The 22,523-nt window shown below is 37.0% G+C and overlaps 1 long non-coding RNA gene across 2 annotated transcripts; it reads right to left on the reverse strand.

Moving 5' to 3' along the window:
- Positions 1–2,379: 2,379 nt before the first annotated feature.
- On the reverse strand, positions 2,380–21,939 carry LOC136851873 (uncharacterized). 2 transcript variants are annotated; one of them, XR_010856983.1, is made up of 4 exons: positions 21,829–21,939; positions 17,217–17,388; positions 16,178–16,340; positions 2,380–5,159 (listed from the first exon to the last, which is right to left on the reverse strand). It is a non-coding gene; the product is annotated as an uncharacterized lncRNA (long non-coding RNA). The 2 variants fall into 2 exon arrangements; XR_010856984.1 differs by having other exon boundaries at positions 16,091–16,340.
- Between the last annotated feature and the right edge of the window lie 584 nt (positions 21,940–22,523).

Consider the following 22,523-nt stretch of genomic DNA (forward strand, 5'->3'; position numbering starts at 1 on the left):
AATGTCCACTACTTACATGACACTCTTCATGACATATCTGATAACAATTTCTTGTCACTGAAAACTGTAGTGCCCACATATTCACCAAAGACAAATGATCACACCAAAACCTTCACATATGACATTACAAACTCCTACAATTCAAGATGCCTAGTCGTTGAAATATATTTTAACTACACTTAATTATTCATGTTAATTTCTGAAAACTTCTCATGAACTATATTGAACTTGAAAGTTGCGTTTTTAAACAACTTAAACAAGGCATTATAAGACAATATTACTGTTCAAGACTTCAGCAGTCAGGATAAAAGCCTTCGCTTACAAGATAGCTGGAAAAACAAGTGGACCAAAATTCCAACACGTTACCAGGAGAGTACATCAACATTTGACAAGCACAATATATCCATGCTTACACATTTTGTAGCCTATACTGCTCTTCTTGCACCAGACAAAAGAATGAGCTAGTCCTGTATATGGGAAATTCACGAACAGCCTAAATAAGCAAGTGGTTCATCTAGTTTCAAGCAAGATATAGTTCGTGGACTCCCTGACTGTTTTGTGGCGAGGAACAGAACGGCAAGTGCTGATGCTAGAGAGGAGGAAGAGGAGGAGAGGAGGGGGGGGGGCAGAGGGAGACTCGTCAGCCATATGAACGTTGACAGAGTTTTTTTTTGTCTTTCCAACATCTTGAGTTTGGGAGAGGGCAGGACCAAGGAAGAGGAATGGGAGATCTGCAATTGGAGGTGAGCATCAGAGGGGGAAAAAGAGAAGTTCTGTAGATTTGAATCTAAATGCGAACTTGGGAAAAATCCCTCATTATCTTTAACAAACTACTTTTTATCCGCCTAGGTTTGCTCATGTAGCCCCATGAGTAGCGAATGAGTTTAAAAAGAGAGAGAGAGAGAGAGAGAGAGAGAGAGAGAGAGAGAGAGAGAGAGAGAGAGAGAGAGAGAGAGAGAGAGAGAGAATTTTAAAGAACTGTTGAAGATATTTTTAAAGGACAGGAACTTCCCCTGGGAAAACATACAATCACAGAACCACAAACTGGATCTTTTCACATCCTTATTCCAACATTCCTGTCACTTCCCGTTCCTTAAGCTGCTATATGCTTACATTAGATGTTCTTTGTCACAAATTTTCGCCTGAGTATAACCCTTATTGCATAAATTCTGCAGCGACCACTTACTTGCAAGGGTAGTTTATTACAATTCTTGATTTCCTCATCCAAAATTTCTCACGTACGAATTTTCAGTTCTAGCTTTGCAACAAACGTTCAACAAACACTTGTAACATCTGTCAAAAAGTTGCTAGACCTACATTGTTATTTCGTTTAAGTTTATGCCTAAACATTAACTAGATAGTCTATTTCGCCGTGATTGTTGCTCTTAGACAAATTTGAATAATATAAAACTCTAAGATAGCTTTAGTCAAATTATATGACAAGCTAACAAGCAGTTTTTTTTGTCCAATTTAGTGGGCTTTACAAAGACAATTTTTTTTCTAATTTTAGAGAACTCAATACACCATCCGAGTTTTTGCAATAAAGGAAAGAGATGTGGCAACGGAAATGCCAAGTTTCTCCTTATTACGATTGATGACTGATTTAAAATAATAAAAACAACCTTGTATGTTAATAGAAAGTTTTACTCTCGGAGTCATTTTATTTAATCTAGTCAACAAATGGCTTCTTATTTCATAAAACTTTTCGATTAGAATGACAAGTTTGGCACCGTTCGTAATGGCACTAACTGGGCTTCAACCCTCCCGCCAAAATATAAAATCCAAGATATACAGTAGTACTAACATTCACCTATACCCATATTTGTAGTTCCATAACCTATAAACGCAATCTCATACAATTGAAAACTCACTTCTATTCACCAAATATCCTACTCTATACTTTCATTGACCTAGATATCATTGTTATTACACTTTCATTTAACCTTTGCCCCACAATCCACTCACACTATCTTTCATCTATGTTCCATAACTTGTCCTGTCATTAATCAGTAATTCATAATCTTACCTTTCGCTGACCCATATACTATAACTTAAGTTTCCTTTCATTAATCAATATTCTACACCATCTCAATCGAATTCCGTTCACAACTTTCTTCACTCCATTTACTTTTACTAAAAATTTTCCTTCAGGGGCACGAAACATGGAGAGAGAGAGAGAGAGAGAGAGAGAGAGAGAGAGAGAGAGAGAGAGAGAGAGAGAGAGAGAGAGAGAGAGAGAATACAGTATTATAAGTGTTTTGTCGAAGTCACACAAAATCTTAAAAGAATTAGAATGGGGGAGAAATTCGACCTTTTGGGAAGCTGTGGTTCAAATGAGGATTATAGAACCTTATGACAATTTATCAGAATAAAAATATAAGTGGAAACAATTTACAAAGTTTTTATCTTTAAACTAACCTTTAAAACATTAATACAAATGGCGATTGTGCCAGTCAATTATCCTTTAAAAATTAGAACTACAGAAGTGGAATATATTATGCTATTATTGTATACTTCTATAAAACTGAAAATAATTATAGGGGGTTATTTTAAAAATTGATTATCCTAAAAAAACTTACAGTATAAAAGTGAAAGCAGCATTTCCAAAGTGAGAAACAAAAACTTCAGAGGCTACATGAGAACTAAATACTGAGAATTCTGTTATTACAGAACTTCCCTTTTAAATGCCACAAAAACTTAATATGTACAACTAAACAAAATAGTATAAATCTCACTCTCATTTAAATATAATACAAATCTTGTAGTACTAAACGTTAAATTCATCTTATGACCAGTTTTCATATCACTGTTACACATTACTGCAGTTCACATATTGCTCTGATCTTTCGTAATGTTGATTCTAAAAATCAAACTACTACAGTATTAGCATGTTACAAAAACACAGGCAGTCTTCAACGTTAAATTCATCTTATGACCAGTGTTCACATCACTGTTACACATTACTGCAGTTCACATATTTCTCTGATCTTTTGTAATGTTGATTCTAAAAATCAAGCTACTATTAGCATGTAACAAAAACACAGGCAGCCTTGAATTACTGCAAGATTCATTTACCAAGGCCTAACGGCTGTCTAAGGAACGGTGACAATATAAAAATTTAATTTGCTCCAACAGGCAAATATTTTAAAATTATTATTTTAAAGACTAGGAAACTCCATTAAATCAGAAATGGTTTGAAAAACTCTGTTAGACCAAGGGACACCGTAAAAAACTTCATAAACCAAAACGTATCTAGAAAACTCTGCAAACCAACGGGTGCCCAGAAAAACACTAAAAACCAAGGAGTGCCCTGACAAAATCTAAGATGCATGGAGTGCCTTAAAATTTCTGCAAACCCAGGGGTGCCTTGAAGTCCATAAACTGAAAGTTCATTATCTGAAAGACTCCAAATTATACAGTCATCCTCAGCACGCTTGCTACTAGGCCCAGCAAAAGTGAAACCAAGTACCAGTATTGCTGCCAAAACTCGGTAATTCTGCCAAATATAATTGCTAAGCACGAAACTCATGACTAATGTATTCATCAAAAGTCTAAAGCTCATAATATGCAAACACCCTGAAGGCAAAAGAATCAATGAAATAGTAAGCCTTGAAGGGAACGCATAATGAAAAACCCAGTATCACGATATCAAATTAAAAATAAGCAACTTTAGGCCTACAACCCGTTATTCACGGACTGATATCCATAAGTAGTATCAGGAAGAGCCCTTCGCAGAACTAACGAGAAAGAAAATATATTTTAGGAAAAACTGTTGCCATTATTATTACTGTCCAAGAAGCAACTCGTAATGGCAAAAGCGGAATGCTGTACAAGGCCAAGGGCCCCAATAGGATATACAGCCCAGCATAGAAAAAACAACGACAGAAATAAAGAATATGTCATAAGAACTAACAATGAAAAATAAGCTGAATAAAATAAACTATGGGATAAAACACATGCGAGGCTGCTCAACTAAAAGCCATTTGCACTAAGTTTGAACAGCAATTCCACCAATTCCATCAAATTCGCAGGAGGATCATTCCAAAATTTGATAACAGCTGGAATAAACCTTCTGGAATCATGTGTGGCATTGAACCTCGAAAAAGAAACTCAGGTACCTCAACTAACTGACAGTTTGATGCTCAGACTAGCACTAATAACTATCCCAACCGTGTCACCGATTTTCAGAAGTTTCAGTCATGACGATGTAAAAACAAAAAATAAAATCAAGGCAAGGTATCATTCTAAAATACAATGTCATTATTTAACGATCTAAATGTAAGTTCATTGAGATATTTCAACAAATTTTGCCCTAGAGATACAGCAGAGTTTGCTTGTCAGCAACATCTGATATTCACTGAACATAGACTGACTTCTATCTGGTATCCAAAATTTTAGTTAGTTTTCAGATTGATAAAATCTGAAAATCTCATTATGATCACGTTAGAATTCAGATAATTTAAATTTAAATAATTTACAGGCGCTGAAGCCTTAAATTTACTTAAAATAAAATCCATTAAGTTGAAACGATATCATCACAGAGATTAAGAGACTGGCAGACTTGTAAGTAGAGCTGTCACAGATAACTAAGACTACCCAGGTTGTGGCTGTAAGTTATATAACCTTCTTCTATATTAAAAATAAACTCAATTGAGAAATTCTGTGCTAACAAGCCTCCACAGATGCCATTACACTGATGAGAGTGAGATTTATAAACGAGGCTCTAAATACATATTTGTTAGAAGTGACGATTGAAAGTCATATGAAATTGTGAATTATAGAGATCTAGTAAATTTAGACTTAATTCTTTCTTGAAAATTTCTTATGTGAAGAAAATCGACTACATCAAAACACTAAATATTTTAGGAACTGAGGCAAAATTAATAAACAGCAAGATAGTCTTTGTAATGTTACTTAATTAGACAATGTCAAGGTACTTAGAGCCTCACTGAAAAAACTTCTAAACAAGAACTTTCAAAATTAGGATTAGCCCCTGCACTCCACATCCTGATATACTCTTGATTCTTGTTCTTGAACCCACGGATCTCTTCTCGATTTTCTTGAAGATTTTCTTGAAGTTTACAGAATCCTTAATGTACAGAACCACTAAATTTTGTGGTTATTTATTCATTCCATTTAAGCAAGCGACCAACTGTATTCTGAAAGAAGAATGAGAGAATTATTCTTCATAATTTATGCGAGATTAGTACTTTTCGGTATACAGTGAACCCAAATCAGCACCTATCAAAATAATAAAAAAATTCGATAATCTTTAAATTTCAGTAACTACAAAATTTGTTTACTAAAATAATGTCACATTCATAAATTCCATTTAATATTAGTTCCCAGGGGATATGTGCTTTCTGAAAATCTAACTTATCCAGAACTGAAAATTACCTATTAAACATCATCTCTGGCTTAAAAATAAGTCAAAGTCTCACAGGAGCATAAGTAAATGAGTTCCAAAGTGTTTCTTGGTAAAATTATGTCAACGTTTGTTTTTTTGAAACTGAATTCAAGTAAAATAACTGAGCTCATTCAAATAAACATCTCTTGTTTTGAAATATGTATTAAAATGTCTTAGAAACCTAAATTTAAATTCATATACATTTACCAAATAGCTTATCTACCACAAAATGCAATAAACTAACCTAGTTTCTCATCTTATTTTGCAGGGACCAGAGGACAATATTACCTTTCAGAGCATTTTTGAACTAGTAACAATGAAATGCAATAAAAAAAAAAAACGATGAGAGACTGTTATGGATATGTTATATTCAAAATTACTTTCCCCAATAAGTTAAATGAGCTACGTTTGAAAGAGAACTTACCTACTTTGCAACCTAACTGGTACTGACATTTCCAAGATAACTCTGATGGTGAAAATATAAACTTAACTTTCAACTGATGAATGCTAAGCCCTACTGGTCTAAGAGATGACCCCCTTTGATGCCACTCTTTCCTTGGAAATGTTTTGACATCTTATCCTAAGTAAAAAAGTATGATGAAAACGATGGTTGAGGGCTTTAAGGCCTAAACCATTGCGTTTTATCAGATTTCTGCAATTTTTGTAATTTTTCATGCATTTTTGTGATTTTCCGTTTTCTATTTTCCATTTATTCTATAATCATTATGTTGATACTCTTGTATATGTGGCCTTTACCTTAACCCAACTCAGTTTACATTAATTTGCTGCATATGTTTTTCCGGATAATCAAGCAGTCTTAGAATGTATTCTTCACACTGAACCTGGGTCAGTAGCAGGAGAAACCACACGTCATTTTTACAGCACAAACATGGGCAACGGCAAGATCAGCAGAACACATGGCACAGGGAACAAGGCCTTCAAAGTATGTAAGAGTGTGCACCAAGGTCTTGTCCATTAGTGATGATAACTTTCATTTATATGGCTATCATCCCAGGGGTCGCAAAGTTTTTTCTGCTGTCAGAAGAACAGTAGATATTACAAACCAAACGAAATCTAGCTCTAACACTGATACCTGTAGTTCTAAAACTAGACCTGATAATACAAAGCAGACTGTAACTGATGTTTGTAGTACTAACACTAGATCATCAAAAACAAAACTGAATGTGTCACGTGCTGGTGCTTTGGGGCATAAATGCATTTTCTGTCACAAGTCCCGTGTGTGTAATGTTAAGAAAAGAGGGGGTTTAAATGAAAATGTCAGTACCTGTCAAACAAAAATGGCTGAACAGACCATCAAAAAGCTTTCCAATGGAATCCAAGGCCTACACTTAGAAATGAATATGGTCACCTTTATTTCCTAGCAAAGGAAGTGCATTATCACGATTCCTGGCAAAACAAGATATGTTTTGAAGATGAAAAGTCTCAGTAAAGTTAGCGATGGTGGGGTGCAAGAAGGTCTCATTGAAAAAAGACAAAAAGCCCATTAAGAATTGCAGAGATTTATTGAGTCTGAAATATTCATACAGAAGTCTTTCCCTCTTGTGCTGTTGAATGACAAATTCTTGGAACTTCAAAGAAGGGAACATATAAGAAATACATCTTCAAAACCTGATTATTTGCTGGAAAAGCGTGTCTCATTTTGGAGACAAACTTGATGCAAAGATGAAAAGTAAGAAAGAAGGCTACTTTATTATCCATTGCAAAAGATGCCATGGAAAAACAAATAACAGCTGTTGCTTTGTACTTGAGGCAGAAGATATTGCAGCTAGATGAGACAATTTTCCTCAAAACTAACTGCTGATAACCTAGTAGAAAACAAAGTGGATACGCCTGAAGAATTGCTTCACTTTTACAAAGTGCTCTATACTGGTGCAGATGGTGATGTTGGCGTAAGTGAGAGAGAAGACAGATAACACATCAAATTCTACAGATGATGACATATACAGTACAAGATTACCAAGGGTAGAGTGAAACCCTCCAAGCATATACTTTTAGGAATGGGATTGAAGTCAATGGTAGGATCCAGGAAAGTTTTAGAGGTTTTAAATAATTTTGGTCATTGCATTGGATGCCATGTTGCTGAAGGGTATGAAACAGTATTAGCACAAACTATCATGGAAAAAGATAAGTGCTTGCCAGATGGTTTAGTTCGTGCGAAGAATCTTTCTACCGGCCTAGCATGGGACAATTATGATGAAAATACTGACACCTTGGCTGGAGAAGGTTCTCACCATGATACGCAAGGGATATACTACCAAATGTACCAAAGTTTGAAAAAGCTCAAGGACCCCCAAGAACAATCACCATCAACACTGATGCAAGAAAATTGTACATCATCATCTCATGTCGACGATGAACCAAATATTCCTCCGAAAAATGCATCTGGCAGACTAAAAAGAACATTGGTAGTATTTGAACCTGACCTGGAGCTGGTGCATAAAAAGTTAAAAGTTGCTAGCTTTGAATTTAACATGACTGAAACTAACGAATCACAGTCGTACAGCTTTGAGAAATGGAGAGATGTTGCTTGGACCCTTACCACCTCAAACAGTGGGATACATACAGAACATAGGCTTACTTCCAACAAGACCCGATGTAGTCAAAGAGACTGCCACCCAAAGTCTTAAAGTTACAGATGAGTGTGGAGAGAAATACATCCCTAGCACGTATGACCTGGGCATTGCCAAGCCTGCTCTCTTATTGCAAGACAGTTTTAAGCTTGGGTTTCGTCGTGTCTTTGTAATGGTTGGTGCTTTTCACCTCATATACCACTATCTGGAAGTCTTAGGTTACTATCTAAATGGAACGGGGACTGACTCCACTCTTGCTGAGAGTGGGGCCTTAGCCAAAGGGTCAGTCATTGGCTTTCTGTTGGGATGACATTATAATCGAGGCAAACGCCTACATGTTCTTCTAGCAATTGCACTTAGGGTGAAGCACCAGGAACTTTATCTTTCTCAACAGGGAAACCAAGATATGCATATAGGAATAATTACTGCAATAGCAGACCTTTTAAAAAATCCCTCAGAAAGTGAATACACAAAGCCAGAGGCAAAGCCAGAGTTTATGAAGCTGATGTCTCATTATTTCAGATTCTTTGATGAAACATTAGAAGGGATCCATGGATCTACTGCCAAGTACTGGGCACAGTATAGAGCACTTGTGGATATCTACTTACTGTTTAGCAGAGCTATGTGAAATAATGATGTGGAACTTTTCACATATGTGCTTGGAAAAATGACAGACATCTTTTTTTGCTGGTGGAAAGCCAAATTATTCAAGTAGATAACTCTTTGCTATGTCAAATTGCTAAACATTGAAGAAAAGCATCTTGGTCTGAAAGACCAGCTTTCTAAAGAAAGCCTTTATGCGCATTTGTCTTCAAATAGTTTTGCAAGACAACTGGTGGATATGGCTGTAGAATGCACTGTAAATGCAGATGCAACCTCTCAACTTACGGACTGGAGTTCATTTACAGTCTCCCAGCAACTAGATGATGGGCCTTATGATAGAGCTGCAAGAGCTATTATTGTTCAGGTTTTATTGGAGAAGGCAAACATGAGCAACAAAGATAATCTTTTACAAGAGCTGCAAAATTTTTGGATTAAAAGAGATAATCAGGACCTCGCAAATTTATCAGCGAACATAGATGAAACCATTAACCCCTTCCATGATGACCTGCAGGAGGATGGTAATTTGTATGTCCTGTCGACAGGAAGGTGTTAAAGAGGATCTCTTGAAGTTTATACGGACTGGTGAGGCATAAAAACAAGTTTATTGAGGGCTGCATCAAAGACTCTGACAGATTCAAGAAACCCATAAAGAGAAGGAGAGTGAAGAATCTAGCAAATGTAGAAGCCGCAAGAAAAATTAGGGGGAAAGATTCCAAACTAGCTGTACTGAAAACAACCACTGATTTGTTAGGTTGACTTGTACTGTATATCTAGCCTGCACACAGGAAATCGATTTAGCAAGGGTTTTTGAATACCTTCTGACACCTTTACCACTGTCTCTAGCAGGTATCGATGGCTCAATGAATAAGACATCTAAGTAAGCCTTAGCCAATCATCTGAATGATTTGGTGTCACATGGTGTACCAGATGAAATTGATGTCATCATATACAGGTATGACAAGATGGCAATTATCCAAGCTTAACATTCAAGCATTCCAGATTCTTATGGTGGCCTGGCAAGGAAGCTTTTGATCATGGTGTGCAAGACAGATGCCAGTGAGCTTCATGCAGTTTTTGATACATATAAAAGGAGCATCAAAGACGTTGAACAGGAGCTTAAAGGTGAAATTGAAGGTGACAGGTGACTTTAAACCAGCCTTAAATCCAAGGCCTCCAAAACAGTCCTAATCAAATTTCTGATTCAAGAGTGGAAAGTTGACAAATATGCTGAAGTGATACAAGGCAAGAAGGTAATAGCAACCCATGCAAAAGTAGCACAGAGCTAAAGAAGTATGGAAGGAACGGTGCATAGTTCAGAAGTGAGGGAGGAACAGTGAATAGTTCAGTCCCCATGTATTGCTGTGACCACATAGAAGCTTTCTGTTGGAACAACACTATAATCGAGACAAACGCCTACATGTTCTTCTAGCAACTGCACTTAGGATGAAGCGCCAGGAACTATTTCTTTCTCAACAAGGAAACCAAGATATGCATATAGGAATAATTACTGCAAAAGCAGACCTTTTAACAAATCCCTCAGAAAGTGAATACACAAAGCTAGAGGCAAAGCCAGAGTTTATGAATCTGATGTCTCATCATTTCAGATTCTTTGATGAAATATTAGAAGGGATCCATGGATCTACTGCCAAGTACTGGGCACAGTATATAGCATTTGTGGATATCTACTTACTGTTTAACAGAGCTATGTGAAGTAATGATGTGGATCTTTTCACTTATGTGCTTGGAAAATGACAGACATCTTTTTTTGTTGGTGGATTGCCAAATTATTCAAGTATATAACTCTTTGCTATTTCAAATTGCTAAACATTGAAGAAAAGCATCTTGGTCTGATGGACCACTTTCTAAAGAAAGCCTTTCTGTGCAATTGTCTTCAAATAGTTTTGCAAGACAACCTGTGAATATGGCTGTAGAATGCACTGTAAATGCAGATGCAGCCTCTCAACTTACGGTCAGGAGTTCATTTACAGTCTCCTGGCAACTAGACGATGGGCCTTAGCTAGAGCTGCAAGAGGTGTTATTGTTCAGGCTTTAGTGGAGAAGGCAAACATGAGCAACAAAGATAATCTTTTACATGAGCTGCAAAATTTTCGTATTAAAAGAGATAATCAGGACCTCACAAATTTATCAGCAAACATAGAAGAAACCAGAAGCCGCAAGAAAAGTTAGGGGGAAAGATTCCGAACTAGCTGTACTGAAAACAACCACTGATTTGCTAGGTCGACTTGTACTGTATATCTAGCCTGCACACAGGAAATCGAATTAGCAAGGGTTTTTGAATACCCTCTGACACCTTTACCACTGTCTCTAGCAGGTATCGATGGCTCAAAGAATAAGATATCTAAGTCAGCCATAGCCAATCATCTGAATGATTTGGTGTCACATGGTGTACCAGATGAAACTGATGTCATCATATACAGGTATGTGATGGCAATTATTCAAGCTTTACATTCAAGCATTCCAATTCATATGGTGGCCTGGCGAGAAGCTTTTGATCATGGTGAAGACAGTGAGGTTCATGCAGTTTTTGATACATATAAAAGGAGCATCAAAGATGTTGAACAGGAGCTCAAAAATTGAAGGTGAATTATCATTGGAAGTGCAAAACTCAACTTCAAGACTTTAAACCAGCCTTAAATGGTCTACAAATCAGTCCTAATCAAATTTCTGATTCAAGAATGGAAAGATGACAAATATGCTGAAGTGATACAAGGCAAAGAGGTAATAGCAACCCATGATGCATAGTTCAGAAGTGAGGAGGAACTGAATAGTTCAGTCCCCATGTATTGCTGTGGCCACATAAAAGCTTTCTGTTGGGACAACATTATAATCGAGGCAAACGCCTACATGCTCTTCTAGCAACTGCACTTAGGATGAAGCACCAGGAACTTTTCCATTCTCAACAGGGAAACCAAGATATGCATATAGGAATAATTACTGCAATAACAGTCCTTTTAAAAAATCCCTCAGAAAGTGACTACACAAAGCTAGAGGCAAAGCCAGAGTTTATGAAGCTGATGTCTCATTATTTCAGATTCTTTGATGAAACATTAGAAGGGATCCATGGATCTACTGCCAAGTACTGGGCACAGTATATAGCACTTGTGGATATCTACTTACTGTTTAGCAGAGCTATGTGAAGTAATGATGTGGACCTTTTCACCTATGTGCTTGGAAAAATGACAGACATCTTTTTTTGTTGGTGGAAAGCCAAATTATTCAAGTATATAACTCTTTGCTATTTCAAATTGCTAAACATTGAAGAAAAGCATCTTGGTCTGAAAGACCACTTTCTAAAGAAAGCCTTTCTGTGCAATTGTCTTCAAATAGTTTTGCAAGACAACCTGTGAATATGGCTGTAGAATGCACTGTAAATGCAGATGCAGCCTCTCAACTTACGGTCAGGAGTTCATTTACAGTCTCCCAGCAACTAGACGATGGGCCTTAGCTAGAGCTGCAAGAGGTGTTATTGTTCAGGCTTTAGTGGAGAAGGCAAACATGAGCAACAAAGATAATCTTTTACATGAGCTGCAAAATTTTCATATTAAAAGAGATAATCAGGACCTCGCAAATTTATCAGCAAACATAGAAGAAACCATTAACCCCTTCAGTGATGACCTGCAGGAGGATGGTAATTTGTATGTCCTGTCGACAGGAAGGCGTTAAAGAGGATCTCTTGAAGTTTATACAGACTGGTGAGGCATGAAAACAAGTTTATTGAGGGCTGCATCAAAGACCCTGACAGATTCAAGAAACCCATAAAGAGAAGGAGAGTGAAGAATCTAGAAAGTGCAGAAGTTGCAAGAAAAGTTAGGGGAAAAGATGTCAAACTAGCTGTACTGAAAACAACCACTGATTTGCTAGGTCGACTTGTACTGTATATCTAGCCTGCACACAGGAAATCGATTTAGCAAGGGTTTTTGAATACCCTCTGACACCTTTACCACTGTCTCTAGCAGGTATCGATGGCTCAAAGAATAAGATATCTAAGTCAGCCTTAGCCAATCATCTGAATGATTTGGTGTCACATGGTGTACCAGATGAAACTGATGTCATCATATACAGGTATGACAAGATGGCAATTATCCAAGCTTTACATTCAAGCATTCCAGATTCATATGGTGGCCTGGCGAGGAAGCTTTTGATCATGGTGTGCAAGACAGATGCCAGTGAGGTTCATGCAGTTTTTGATACATATAAAAGGAGCATCAAAGATGTTGAACAGGAGCTCGAGGCAAAATTGAAGGTGACAAGGTTGTTATCATTGGAAGTGCACAAACTCAACTTAAAGACTTTAAACCAGCCTTAAATCCAAGGTCTACAAATCAGTCCTAATCAAATTTCTGATTCAAGAATGGAAAGATGACAAATATGCTGAAGTGATACAAGGCAAAGAGGTAATAGCAACCCATGCAAAAGTAGCACAGAGTTAAAGAAGTATGGAAGGAACGGTGCATAATTCAGAAGTGAGGGAGGAACGGTGAATAGTTCAGTCCCCATGTATTGCTGTGGCCACATAGAAGCTTTCTGTTGGGACGACATTATAATCGAGGCAAACGCCTACATGTTCTTCTATCAACTGCACTTAGGATGAAGCACCAGGAACTTTTCCATTCTCAACAGGGAAACCAAGATATGCATATAGGAATAATTACTGCAATAACAGTTCTTTTAAAAATCCCTCAGAAAGTGACTACATAAAGCTAGAGGCAAAGCCAGAGTTTATGAAGCTGATGTCTCATTATTTCAGATTCTTTGATGAAACATTAGAAGGGATCCATGGATCTACTGCCAAGTACTGGGCACAGTATATAGCACTTGTGGATATCTGCTTACTGTTTAGCAGAGCTATGTGTAGTAATGATGTGGACCCTTTCACCTATGTGCTTGGAAAAATGACAGACATCTTTTTTTTGCTGGTGGAAAGCCAAATTATTCAAGTATATAACTCTTTGCTATTTCAAATTGCTAAACATTGAAGAAAAGCATCCTGGTCTGAAAGACCAGCTTTCTAAAGAAAACTTTTTTGTGCAATTGTCTTCAAATAGTTTTGCAAGACTACCCGTGGATATGGCTGTAGAATGCACTGTAAATGCAGATGCAGCCTCTCGACCTACAGGCAGGAGTTCATTTACAGTCTCCCAGCAACTAGACAATGGGTCTTAGCTAGAGCTGCAAGAGGTGTTATTGTTCAGGCTTTTGTGGAGAAGGCAAACATGAGCAACAAAGATAATCTTTTACATGAGCTGCAAAATTTTCGGATTAAAAGAGATAATCAGGACCTTGCAAATTTATCAGCGAACATAGATGAAACCATTAACCCCTTCAGTGATGACCTGCAGGAGGATGGTAATTTGTATATCCTGTCGACAGGAAGGCGTTAAAGAGGATCTCTTGAAGTTTATACAGACTGGTGAGGCATGAAAACAAGTTTATTGAGGGCTGCATTGAAGACCCTGACAGATTCAAGAAACCCATAAAGAGAAGGAGAGTGAAGAATCTAGCAAGTGCAGAAGTTGTAAGAAAAGTTAGGGGGGAAAAGATGTCAAACTAGCTGTACTGAAAACAACCACTGATTTGCTAGGTCGACTTGTACTGTATATCTAGCCTGCACACAGGAAATTGATTTAGCAAGGGTTTTTGAATACCCTCTGTCACCTTTATCACTGTCTCTAGCAGGTATCGGTGGCTCAATGAATAAGACATCCAGGTCAGCCTTAGCCAATCATCTGAATGATTTGGTGTCACATGGTGTACCAGATGAAATTGATGTCATCATATACAGGTATGACAAGATGGCAATTATCCAAGCTTTACATTCAAGCATTCCAGATTCATATGGTGGCCTGGCGAGGAAGCTTTTGATCATGGTGTGCACGACAGATGCCAGTGAGGTTCATGCAGTTTTTGATACATATAAAAGGAGCATCAAAGACGTTGAACAGGAGCTAGAGGTGAAATTGAGGGTGACAGAGTTGTTATCATTGGAAGTGCACAAACTCGACTTCAAGACTTTAAACCAGCCTGAAATCCAAGGCCTACAAAACAGCCCTAATAAAATTTCTGATTCAAGAGTGGAAAGATGACAAATATGCTGAAGTGATACAAGGCAAGAAGGTAATAGCAACCCATGCAAAAGTAGCACAGAGCTAAAGAAGTATGGAAGGAACAGTGCAATAGTTCAGAAGCGAGGGAGGAAAGGTGAATAGTTCAGTCGCCGTGTATTGCTGTGGCCACATGGAAGCAGATACAAGAATCGTTTACCATCTCTGCCAGATCAAAAGTGGTAGTAATGTTGTGGTGAGGGCAAGTGATACTGATATACTGATTCTGTTGTTGTTCTTCATTTCACAGGTAGACCTGAGAATAAGGATGGAAACTGGCTGGTCATCAGATAACACAAGGCGATACATAGACATTAATAACCTACCAAACCATCTAGGTATTAAGTATGCAAAACCCTGTCAGGCCTACATGCTTTAACAGGGTGTGATTATGAATCCAGCTTTTCTAGAAAGGCCAAAGTAAGATCACTGCAGATTGCAAGAGAAAATGATGACTTTCTCAAAGGTCTTTCCATGCTGGGAGAAGAAATAACACCAGACCCTGGCAGCAGCAAAAACACAGAACAGTTTGTTAGTACTCTTTATGGAATGCCAAAAGCCACATCAGTGAATGAAGCAAGAAAAGAAATTTTTGAGAAGTAGTATAAGCCAAAGAAAAAAGAACCGCTACTATCCAACATTACTGGGCTGGATGTCAAATGTCACCCCCATGCCACGACTGCCTTACGCAGAAAATCAAGAGGACAAACTACATCTTCAGAGAAAGATCAACTGAACAAGGATGGGAAGAGAAAGAAGGCGTGTATAAACTAGTGTGGTTTACGGGTGATCAGCAGCCCACAGATCTTAGCAAGCATATTGAAGAGAGGCAAACTGATGAATTTGAGAATGAATTCACCGACATTCATGCTGATTCCTCTGATTCTGATGATTCAGAATCAGATGAATGAAGACCATGAAAGTTTTGATCAAAGACCATCAAATGAATGAAAAGATAGCTATCAGTTGTGTAGTGATAATTAACTGATAACTATCTAATTGTGTAGTGAAGTTTTTGTTTTGATAGAGTAATTAATAGTGTTATATGAAACACTTTTGAGTGAAAAAAGTACTAATATTTATATCATTTTTAGTTATCTGACACATAGGAAATACCTATTGCTTGCAAAATATTCACCTTATAACTTTTTAAATGAAATATTTTAATTTCCCACACTTTTTTCATTTAAAATATGATTTTAGTATCAACATAATGATTATGGCATAAATGGAAAATAGAAACGGAAAATCGCAAAAAATGCATAAAAATTGCACAAATTGCAGAAATCTGATAAAACGCAATGGTTTAGGCCTTCAAGCCCTCAACCATCGTTTTCGGTATATTTTTTTTTTTTTTTTTTTTTTACCTAGGATAAGATATCAAAACCTTTCTAAGGAAAGATTGGAATTAAAGGGGGTCATCTCTTGAACCACATAGCCTTTGTTCTACTTGCAGTGTTTGATGTAAGCTTGCTTCAGTCCATCCTCTATCATCTAAGTTCCTGTAGTTTAAAATTTCCTCCAATCAGTCAAATAAAAATTGGGGTTTCCACTTGAAAGTCTTTCTCCTGTCACCTTCGGCCACCGGATTTTCTAAGTGCAGGCAGTTATGCACATCTGAAATGGAAAGTTGGGTCATTTTCAACTTTAAGTTGTATAAAAACCGCTAAGCCACTAATCCCCAAATTCAAAATATTATAAGTGATTTGATTCATATAGAGAATGTTTCGGGAATATCATGCTATAACGCACAGCGCAGTTGTTTACTTTCCTATTATTATGCAGGAAACTTAACCTGGTCCTCTTGAACAAAAGAATGATAATGAAAATGCTAAAATGAAAGCACAGATCAAGACAAAATTAAAACTTTGGAAGGCTTATATAGGTGGAAAAATACTCAAGTCCAAAAAAGTTTTCCAAGGAAATAGATTTTGGAGAAAAGAGTAGACTAACAAGACTGGAAGTGGTTACCGCGTAACGGTTCAAGTGGAATAAGTGTTTATCAGATGCATTTGACGAAAAATATTTTTCCTCAGGTGCCTGCCCCTCCAAATGCAGTAGAATATAGCACTGGCAATTAGCATTGGTTCAAAGAATGAAAAGATCGTTCCCGAACATCGTTCATTTTTAATCAGATGGTAGCTTATGCTAAAATTTGATCATCGATCAAGACCACGGCAGCAGATGTACTTAAGTTTAGGTGTTGAACTTTCTATAAACATTTTGTCAAACTGCAATTTGTGAAACACATTCTTGGCGAATTTTACACTAATATCATTCTTCAAGGGCTCTCGCAAAAAAAACTAAAACATCATTTGGTATCTTGACTGGAAACAACCGGAAGACATTTAAGGTCACTTGAAGGTACGTAGCCATTATATAGTATTAATAATGGGTAAAGCTGCCCTGCTGGCACAGTTTCCTAATTTGAGTACATATTTTCGTCGATAGATTCTAAAATTACCCCCAAAATATGACGTTTCAGCTACATACCCATTCATCCGCAGTGTTTAATTAAAGCTTGCCTCAGTTCATCCTGTCTCATCCAGGTTGGTCATTTGACAATTTCCTCCCATGAGCCAAATGCAAATTGTGCTTTCCACATGAGTCTTTCTGCTGCCGCCTTTGGCCAGTTGATTTTGTACATGCAGGCAGTTATACACATCTGAAAAGAAAAACTATACCATTTTAATCTGAAAGTTTTATAAACCTCTGTGCAACACATTTTTAATTTCTTCACGTAAGTGATTTGATTCATACACAGAAGAATATTTCCGGAATATGTTATAATGCACAGTACAGTTGTTTACTTTCCTCCAAACTACGTTGGACTAGCACCTGAAGCTTATAAACATTTTAATTTACCATGCTAAAGACAAAAGATTGCTAATAACAGAGAGCTCAAGAGAAAACAATGCTCGAAAAAAATGACAACTCTGGAAGGCTTATATTGGTGAGAATAAATACTAAAGTAAAAAAAAATGTTTACGAAAATAGATATTGGAAAAAACCGAATACTAATAAGGCTCTAAAAGTGGTGACCGCGTAAAGGTTCAATTAAAAAAATGCTTAACAAGCATTTTACGAAAAACATTTTTCCAAGCGTGTCCGCCCTTCCAAATGCAGTTGAATACAGCAGCGGTAAATTAGCATCGGTTCAAAGACTGAAAAAAATCGTTCCCGAATATCATTCATTTTTAACTGGTCGGATGGATGTAGCTTATGTTAACGAATGGCAGCAGATGTATTTAGTCTAGGATGATGTAGCTTATGTTAACGAATGGCAGCAGATGTATTTAGTCTAGGATTAGTGAAACCACTAATCCTAGACTAAATACATCTGCTGCTATTTGTTAACATAAGCTGCGTCCATCCGACCAGTTAAAAATGAATGCTATTCGGGAACGATTTTTTTGTCTTTGAACCGATGCTCATTTACCACTGCTGTATTCAACCGCATTTGGAAGGGCGAGCACTCTTGGAAAAATGTTTTTCGTAAATTGCTTGTCAAGCATTTTTTTAAATAAATTACTTTTTTTCAATAAATTACTTTGTCAACTGCAATTTGTCGGATACATTCTTGGCAATTTCACACTAATGTTCTTCAAAGGTTCTTGCACAAAAAAATATATTTTATTTACTGTCTTGATTGAAAGCAACCGAGACACTTTCTGGGTTGCTTGAAGGCACGTAGCCATTAATATATTAATAATGGGCAAAATTTCACTGCTAGCAGAGTTTTATAATTTGAAAATTGTCTGAAATAGTTGTGTCAACAGATTCTAATATTGCTTAACAATGTGATGTTTCAGCTATACCTGATCATCTGCGGGTCATACTGTCCACAGTTTGACCATGATGGATCTGGGCATGATTTTTATGGGACTTTGATCACAATGTTGTTTTTTTTTAAAGCAAAGAAAACGAAAAGTCTAATTAATTGTATTTTTGTATTGCAGCCAATGCAAGTATACAGGCTTAAACAGTTATAACCTTGTCACTGAAATAACCACAATGCCCTCTTAATGTCTCGATTTCTTCATACAGTTTGGATATCCTTGTGACTACAGAGCCTAAGCACCGGCAGGATTCGACTCTGCATCTGGATTATCAGAAAAAAATACCATTATCCACCTGACCATGAAGAGTGTCCATTACTGATCAGACTCAAATTCAGATACATTTACTAGAGCTGGAATAGACCCTCCCTCACCATCACAGTCAAGCATTCAATCGTTTAATACACTAGCCTTCTCATAATATGTTTAGAAACTAATACTTTCATTCGTGTTAAACCGGTTCAAATTAACTTAAATATTCATGGTTAGCACACACAATAACAGATATGCCAATCACTGTGCACGAGCTTTGCCTTATAGCTCAGTTACCGGATGCTTGTTGTATCGTTTCCCCGAGACCAGCAACCTTCCACCTTCCACATCAAGATTAATGACCCTGTTTACCCTGGTCTTCTAGCCTTGTTTTGTAGTGAATTGCCTAAGTAGTTCTGACCCATGTTAAACTAAATGCCAACAAACCTTACAAAGGCCTTGATCACCTCAGGAACTACAGGTCAAGATCCCAATGACAACAATGGTTAGATATATTACTACAGATATAAGAAAGGGTATTAAAAACAGCAGTTAATACTGCTAGGTAAAAAATGTTTGATGATCCAGTTACTATGACGAGAAGAATGGCATCCTTTGATAAAATGATTAGCAAAATGGAGTGCCATGAACATAGGAGCTGACACTGCTAAAGTGATAATTGGAGAGGTATGAGTGAAACTGAGAAGGAACTGCCACTTGATGGTATCAACAGAGAAGCATCAAACACATCATTAATTCTAAGCCGGCTGTCCGCGGTGAGCTAGACTATGGCAATTGATGTTTTTCTATGTTATTTTACTTGCTTTACAAGAATTTAAAGTAATATTTTGTCGGCCGATTAAACTGCCTTTGAAGACTACAGATTTGAATTACCTAACACGGGGTAGGTCTAAGCCAATTCAGCCCACCACCCCCCCTATAAAAATTGTAACCAGTAAACACCCCTACGGTGCATTAGGTTGGTATTTTCAGGGGTGTTTACTGGTTACAATTTTGCCGTATTAGCTATGGAGTTGGGTAGAGGGCTCACCGCAGAATGCCGGCTTAGATCTACCCTGTCAGTAGTGTAGTCCTCAAAGGTCAATTACAGTTAGTTACAGCTTGCCCACAAAATATTACTTTAAATTCTTGTAAAGCAAGTAAAATAACATAGGAAAACATCAATTGCCATAGTCTAGCTCACCGCGTACAGCCGGCTTAGAATTACCAACACATCAAACATTACACATCAGTGTAATGCTTAATGAGTCATATTTAACCGTAGAACCTGAAAGTTCTGTAATTTACCTCATTTCAAAATGTATTGACTGTATGTCAAAGTCACAATACTGTGAACTATCTGCAAGATCTCCAACAAACCCTCGTAAGAAGGCTCCAAGATTTCCTTGAGGGACCTGGGAAACAGGATGTGGTACCTCATCCTAGCCTAATCACTACCCATATCAACTCATCACTGTTTATTGGTAGTCATCTCATTGGCCCTCAGCAGACCATAAAACAACGTTATGCTGGCAGGGGACGTGAATATCTTAATCTCTATCTGGGCAGTGAAATTTCTTATATCTATCTTGTAACATGCATTGAGAATGAATCTTGGAGCAAATTTACAGAAACCCAGTCAGAACTTGCCAATAATGATGAGAACTGTTGTATATAGTAATGTTATAATGCTATAGTGTAAAAATAAACAAATTAAAGTTGAAATAAAATACTGAATGTAACTCATCACAATTCAATTAGCCCAGATAATGGATCATGATTCTGCATTCTGTCAATCCCAGTATATGTAGGTAAAAGCTTTTTCTACATATAGTGCCGACTTTCCTACTGCCACCAACCTAACCTAATGTGTTGTTCTACAACTTGAGTAAAATACGAGAATGTATCCTTACCTAACCTACAGTATAACCTAACTTAACCAAGTCCTACCTAAATGGTCACTGCTACTGCCCCAACACCCACCCTCCAGCCTATCCTGAAATTAAGGTCTAGGACTTTGGTGGTCTTCTTTTCAAACTGCAGTCCCCCACTGTGGTTACACATAAAAGGACGTAATAACATCTCCAGCGAAAAAAAACATCAAATTCGGCAAGAAGACACAAAAACCTTAATGCTTAAAATTACTACCGACAAAAGCCTGCGATAATATTCTTAAAACTTGTTCATCTGCAAATAGTGCCTTCATACCTGAATGCACATACTTTTTGGGATTTTGGACGCATTTCCAAGTCCACAGATACAATGTAACACCAACATTTTTAATATAATCTTACAAATTATTAAAATATATTACCCACTGATGGACAGTCAAAGAGACCTCAGTAAATTTTGGTATCCTCATTTTCGTGGAGCTAAATTTCTATGACACTGAGATCATCTGACGGCCAGGGGTTGGGGAAATGCAGAAACGAGTGGTTTGCACCACAATTAAGGGTAAAAAAAAACGCTCAAAGATAAACAGCGTGAAAAAATATTCTTGTATTTCATGAGAAATTAAACGTAATTACTAATCAGTTTTCAGGTATTTCAACCCGTAGTACAAATGTATATTACTATATCTTGATTTGGTTTCTGTTTTTCCTTGATACCTTCTTGACTTCCACTTAATATTTCCCAAAAGGTACGGAAGTTACATGAAACTTGTTGAACCTATTCGATTCCAGTGGTAACCTAGCTTAGAATCTGCTAAAATTTCCTTTAAGCTGTAATATGATTTTTTTTTTTCAGAATAAGTTGACATCAGACGTAGACACTACTCTCAAACCATAATATACTAAGAGTATAAAATTATCTGGTCCCTTACCACCCAAGGCACCTTTTGGAACCCACAAACTCATTTATCATAGGCCTACACACACGTATGCAAAGACATTCGAAGAATTATACCCACACTCCACGTTAAAACTGAAATCCATACTATTATAACACACAAATTCTTCAATTTTTGTTATTAAAATGGCAAACAACGTCTCACTGAAAAAAAAACCCTTTACCTGTTCTGAGAAATGAAGTCGGTGTTAGACCGGTTGCTCCGCTGCTCACGGCTCTTGCCGCTCTGCCCTTCAACAGGGTTCCAGTAATTTTTTTTCTTCCAGATCTGGAACTATTACCGTTGATTTGTCAGTATTTTAGAATAATTCGCATTCATACTTTCCCATTAGGTATATAGTCGTGATGTTAATAACTATATTGAAATATGAATCTTTCAAATCATGTTAGTCATAACTCTGCACTCGATATCAACAGGATATTTAGACCCATAAAAAAGAAATCTTAATTGCAAATCGTAAAATTCAGTAGAATGTAGTGAGAAAGGGGCGAGATTTAAAATAAACGTGATATATTTATGAACTTAGCTTGAAAACTGTTATTTGAACGTAAATTTTACTTTTTTCCTAATTGGTGAAGATGCTTCAGAATAGAAAAACTCCGAGGACACCTACTGGCAGGTGTGAGAATTAAAAAATACTCATAAAATGAAGTAGCAACTGGCAACGTACGACGTATTCGAAAAGATAGTGTCCAGTCAACAATAAACTACGTACTGGTTTATTATTGTAATGCACAGGAGAAATCATGCAAGGATACTTATTAACTAAATGGTTTCCAAATAGTATCAGGCAACTTTCATCAGACAGCAACCTTTAAAAAATTATTAGTCTTAATAACATCCAGTAAAATCTGTTGT

The sequence above is a fragment of the Macrobrachium rosenbergii genome, chromosome 24 (genome assembly GCF_040412425.1).
Source record: "Macrobrachium rosenbergii isolate ZJJX-2024 chromosome 24, ASM4041242v1, whole genome shotgun sequence".
Lineage (NCBI taxonomy): Eukaryota > Metazoa > Arthropoda > Malacostraca > Decapoda > Palaemonidae > Macrobrachium > Macrobrachium rosenbergii.